We start from the raw sequence: 6,033 nt of genomic DNA on the forward strand, positions 1-6,033 counted from the left end.
AAAAAAAACTCTCAAAAAAAAAAAAGAGAGCAAACTATTTTATAGTTTGATTTAACATATGTATTAATATATACACTTTTTTTTAGAGAGATTTTTTGCTGTAGGGCACATGTACTTGCCAGAGAGACAGAGAGACAGACAGAAAGTGAGAAACCACCCCCTCCCAGGGGGGATGGCCACACTACAATCCCTTCTCCTCTGTTCTCCTTTCAGGATTTTGTGCATGCATGCACACATGTCCAGGGTGAGTTTTTAAAATTAATTAATTTATTTTAATAATTATTTTTATTTAAACTTTTCTTTATTTATTTTAATTTGACCAGAGAGAGACAGAGTGAGGAAGAAAGAGAGACAGAGGGAAAGTGAGAAAGCAACTGTTGGATCTGGGACTTGAACTGTGGTATGCCATGTTGGAGTCCAGCGCCCTTAACCACCATGCCACCCGCTGGCACCCTGATATGAGTTTTAAGCCACCAGGTCCAGGACTAGAACTGCAGTCAACTGTGTGGGAGTCCAGCAACGTAAGCATTATGCCATCTGTTGGTCCCTATACTTTTTTTTTTAAGAGTGTCTGAGTAGGTGGTGTGGAGGTTAAAGCTACTGGATCTCACATAGCCAACTCCGTGGTTCAAGTCCTGGCACCAGTGACTTGAAAATCACACCAGAGGTGTGTGTGTGTGTGTGCCCTAAATCCCAAAGAGAATGAGGGAGAAGGGATTGTGGTGTGTGGGCCTCTCTCCTGGGGGATAATTTCTCACTTTCCCTCTCTTTGTCTCTATCTCACTGACTAGCATGCATGCCCTACAGCAAAAACAAAACAAAACAAAACAAAACAAAAAACCGTGTCTGAGTGGGAGGCAAGTGAGCTGCTGCCGAAGAGAGGTAATGCTGGCTGGATGGGTCAGTGCGGAGGGTGTGTAGACTGTTAGAAGGACCTGGCTATCTCCAGGTTCAAGAGGCTCTGGGTTTGGACTAAAGCAGTGGCATGTGTGCAGAGGGTGAGTTGATACCAGTCCCTGCCCATGAAGATCCAAGGCCTATTTGGAATTTGTCACCCCTGTCATGAGCCTTCAATCTCCATTCCAGAAACCCTGGAACACCATCTCAAGTGTCCCCTTCTAATGATTCAGAAAACACTTCCCAGTTCACCAATGACCTTGAAATCCACCCCCAGCAAACATGGTATGCATTTGACCTCATTTCTGGCTCGTCATATCGTTGCTCTTTTTTTTTTTTCTTTTTCTCTCACTTTTAATTTATGCTATTTTTGCATCTTATGTATCTTTTAAGCCTCTCTACATTCACTCCACAACAAGGCAGGATATAAATAATATTTTTAAAATATAATTTGCAAAACACTGCCTCATACACTTTATCCTCTGATGCCTGCAGAAGGCACCAGAAGAAAACCCTGGAGAAGGACCAGGTTATTCGCTCCAGCCTTGCCCGTGCACACAACGCCATCCAACAACACAGACAGTCCCTCACCAGAGAGGCACCCGTGCCCATCTGCTCACGCCCCCAGGGGAACCCAGGGCCAGGGAAGAAGCATGACTTTCCATTTCTCCTTTTTCTGATTGCGTCCATTCCAAGAACTCAAAGTGAGCAAATACCCCTCCTTCCAGTCAGCTAGCGACATAACCAGAAAAAGAGCAAACAGGACAGACGGTGGTGCAACAGTTAAATGCAAGATGCGGTAAGTCTGACCCACACGGAAAGTTCTGGGTTCCGCCTGAAGATCTCCCTGAGGTAGACGTGTGTTCCCGTGGCATAGGGTGGCTGAGGGTAGTGGTGGCGCACGGTGTCAGGACCTTGTTGGGTTTCTACCATTCTCTGTAGGATGTGTGTACGTCTGTTTTTTCTGTTTTAAATTCATGTTAGAGGGGCCAGCAGGTGGTGCGGCGATTACGGTGCTGGACTCCCACATGGCTGTCGACTGAGTGCTGACCTGGAGGCTTGCTTTCTCACTTTCTCTCTCTCTCTGTGTGTCTCTCGGTGAACACACGTGTCCTACAGAAAACTTAAAAATACATATAATAATAATAAATTAAATTAAATAAGTGTTAAATTCATGATAGAGTGTGTGGGTGTGCACGAGAGACGAAAAGAAGAGAGATGAGCGCCCTCCACAGCTCAGTCGTGCTGATCCCCTTCTTTCAGTCTTCTAGCTGGCTAGACCTCCAGACATGAGAGTGGTCACCCAGAGCATTATCAGGCTAACCAGACTGGGGGCTTGAACCATGGTCAGCACATGGCCTCCAGAGCCACTTAGCATGCTATCAACTGTACCACAGAGGCTGGGCCCTCTCTTCAAAGAAATAAATAAATAAACATAAAAAAAAAAAAAATACCAGACGGGCCCTGTGGCCTGGTGATTAAGGCAGCTGGATCCCACCTGGCTGACACTGTAGCTGAAGTCCAGACCAGTGACTTGATAAACATACTGGGTACATGAGAGTGTGTGCCCTGAATCCCCACAGAATGAAGAAATGGCGGAGAAGGGATTACACTGACCATTTCCTGCGGGGAGGGAGTCTTTCCTTCCTGTCCCTTTAAAGTCTGCTTCTCTCCAGCAAGTGCACATGTCCACTGGTGAAGTTAAAAAAAAAAAAAAGAAAAGGAGCAAAAGTTTTCTCCCAAGTCTCCAGCATAGGTTCCCACCATTCTCTGCAGAGTTTACATAGGGAATACGGGGTGGGGTTTGAGGCTGATTTTATCTTTACTTTATTTTTTAATTACCAAAGGTAGATGCACTCATCAGAGAGAGAGATAAATAAGAAAACACTCACAATGGGATGTGACCACACCACAGTCCCATCTCCGTTTCTCCATTCTGTTGGGGTTCAGGGCATCCATATGTTTTTTGAGCCACTGGGCCCAGAATTTGAACCACTCTGGTGGCCATGTGAGATTGGTTCCCTTAACCACTAGGACAAGCCCCAGGGCTGACTTTAGACAGAAGGAATTGAGAGAAGACCCCTCTTAGAGAAAGATCTGGAGGGGTAAGGTAGTGGTTATGGTGACAGGGCCCAAACTCTTCCCATTTTTTGTACTCAGAGTAGAAGGGCATTCGGGGGGGGGGGGAGGCTCCCCCGCATTCAGCGTGACTCATCATCAAACATTGATCACAGTAGGCAATACAAAGAGGGGCCATGCCGGTCTCTGCTCCTCTGCACTCATTGTGGGTGGGGCAGGAATGAAGACGCAAAACACAGTAGACGGTGACAGGAGAAAAGTATAAACAAAACCTGCTTGGGGAGCCCAGCACTGAAAGAGGAATCCTGCGGGGGGAGTCAGAACAGGTGTCTGTGAAGACAGTTACTTTTGATAGGACCCTGAAAGAGATGTGAAGTTCATATTCTACTTAATTATCAAAATATAAAAATTGGTGGATCGCTCCGCTGAATCCGCCCTTGCGTCGCCGCCGCCTTCGCCGCCGCCGCCCCCCATCCCGGCCCCACCCCGGGTTCCCTCAGCCCAGCCTGGTCCAACCCGGTTCCCGGGAGGATGAAGTTCGGGTATAAAGAGGAGCATCCGTTTGAGAAGCGCCGCTCTGAAGGCGAAAAGATCCAAAAAAAATACCCGGATCGAGTCCCGGTGATAGTAGAAAAGGCTCCCAAAGCTCGGATAGGAGACCTGGACAAAAAGAAATCCATGGTGCCTTCTGATCTCACAGTTGGTCAGTTCTACTTCTTGATCCGGAAGCGAATTCATCTCCGAGCTGAGGATGCCTTGTTTTTCTTTGTCAACAATGTCATTCCACCCACCAGTGCCACGATGGGTCAGCTGTACCAGGAACGTCGTGAAGAAGACTTCTTTCTACACATTGCCTACACTGATGAAAGTGTCTGTGGTCTGTGAAGCTGCTGCCCCTGAGGTGGGGGGTTCCCATTCTACAGAGAGAGGTGGCCCCCTTCCTTGACCTCCTCCTCCTCCAGGCTCAGACACCACCTCCCTTCTTCAGGACCTGCACTACTTCATGTCTGAGGCTTTCTCTCCAAGTTCCTCTTAGCAGGAGGGATGATGGTGGACATGGCCTCTTGTACCTCTTCTCTCCTTCCCTTTTCTTTCCTGGCCTTCCCCATTCTGCTTTTAGACTGCTTGATTGTCAATCTCTGTCATATCCAGTGATTGTTTTGGTTTCTCTTCCCTTTCTAACTACCCACGGGGCTCAGAACCCCAACGGTCCCTTCATTTCACTACCTTCTTTTTGGGGGGTAGATGGAAGGGACTGCAAAGAGTGACATCATTCTCAATAAAGCCCTCTTTTAAAAAATATTTATTTATTTAATTCCATTTATTATTATTTTTTTATTTGACCAGAGAGAGACAGAGAGAAAAGGAAAGTGAGAAAGCAATCCACCAGGTCTAGGATTTGAACCATGGTTGACCATGTAGGAATCCAGCACTTTTAACCACCACACCATCTATCGGCCTCCCAATAGAGTCTTGATGCCAATCCACTGCCAGCTTCAGCCAGCCTCAGATCATGGGCAGGTACCTGCCTACATACTCAGGGAGGTCTCTGGACTTGAACTGGGAACCTTCCAATGTGGGATTGTCTTGCAGACCATATCACTTTACTACTGTACCATCATCTATATTCTTCTTTGAAGAACAAACCAACAAAAACCACTTATTACCTGAACTGACCCCATGACCTCATGGTTAAGGTGGCTGGATCCCACTTGGCCAACTGTGTGATTTGAATCCCAAACCCCATGGCTTGAAAAATAGGCTAAGTGTGTGTGTGCATGCCCAAAATCTGAAAGGAGGAAGAAATGGAGAAGTGAGGAGATGTGACCTGACCATTTCCATGGGGAGGGGGTGCTTTCTCACTTTCCTTCTCATTCTCTCTGTCTCTCTCCAGTGAGTTCACACACCCTTTGCCAAATTAAAACAAAAAGGAGAGTAGGATCCCACATGGTTCAACTTCTGGATCCAGCAGCGTGGAAAACACATGGGGCTCACGTGCAAGTATGCTCCGAATCCCTATACAGTGGAGAAATAAAAGAAAGGATTGTACATGACCATGTCCCATTTCTTTCTTTCCCTCTTTCTCTCTGGCAAGCACACGCTCCCTCTGGCAAATACAAACAAAGAAATAAATGAATGAATAAAAACTTACTACCCTTACTTTCTAACAAATGGTGATTGGAAAGGGAGAAATAGAGGAGGTCGTCAGTGGTAGAAGAGTGACCAAAAAGAACGTGTTCCAGGTAGAGGAAGCACAGCACAGGCAAAGGCACACAGGTGGGAATGTGGGTGCACCAGAGAAGCACTGAGCGATTCAGTGAGGGAGTGTGAGGTAGTGGAAAAAAGGATTGGAAAGGTAGACTGGAGTCATATCACGGAGACCCTTAAATTCCAAGCTAAGGAATTTGCACTTCATTTGGTGGGCCACAGGGAACTCCACAAGAGACTGGATTACAAGTGTGCTTTAGGAGGAAAACTGCAGCCATGGGTAGAAGGAACTGGTGGTTCCATTAGTTAAGTTCCTCAAGAATGATGCAAGTCTCCAGGAGGATGGTGTTCTTAGGAACTAGAAGGTAGAGTCATTCAGAACTCCCATGTGCTGATTCTGCCTTTATTCTAAGAAGAGATGAATAAGATATGAGTCTTGGGGCCAGGCAGTGGGACAGTGGTAATGCAACTGAATCCACATGGGAAGGTCCTGGTTTCATGTCTCAGGGCCTCCCTGTGCATACCTGGGACGCATGATCCAGGCTGAATATAACTGGAGGTAGACTGTTGAGTGAGGACCTACTGAGGGGTACTCCTCTCTCTTTTGTTCATGGAAGAAATAAATAAACAAATTAAAAAAGAAAAAGAAAAAGGGCCAGCAGGTGGTGTGATGGTTAAGGCAGTGGATCTCACATGGCCAACTCTACAGTTCGAGTCCTGGACCTAGTAGTTTGAAAAATACTTTTCAGGGTGTGTGTGTGTGTGTGTGTGTGTGTACTTAAACCTAGTAGCTTGAAAAATACTTTTCGGGGTGTGTGTGTGTGTGTGTGTGTGTGTATACTTAAAATC

At 46.4% G+C, this 6,033-nt stretch overlaps 1 pseudogene; it reads left to right on the top strand.

Moving 5' to 3' along the window:
• The first annotated feature begins 3,468 nt into the window (after positions 1-3,468).
• On the top strand, positions 3,469-4,234 carry LOC102488698 (gamma-aminobutyric acid receptor-associated protein pseudogene; annotated as a pseudogene).
• Positions 4,235-6,033: the final 1,799 nt, after the last annotated feature.

Source organism: Tupaia chinensis, unplaced genomic scaffold, assembly GCF_000334495.1.
Source record: "Tupaia chinensis unplaced genomic scaffold, TupChi_1.0 Scaffold148004_1, whole genome shotgun sequence".
In the NCBI taxonomy this organism is placed as follows: Eukaryota; Metazoa; Chordata; class Mammalia; order Scandentia; family Tupaiidae; genus Tupaia; species Tupaia belangeri.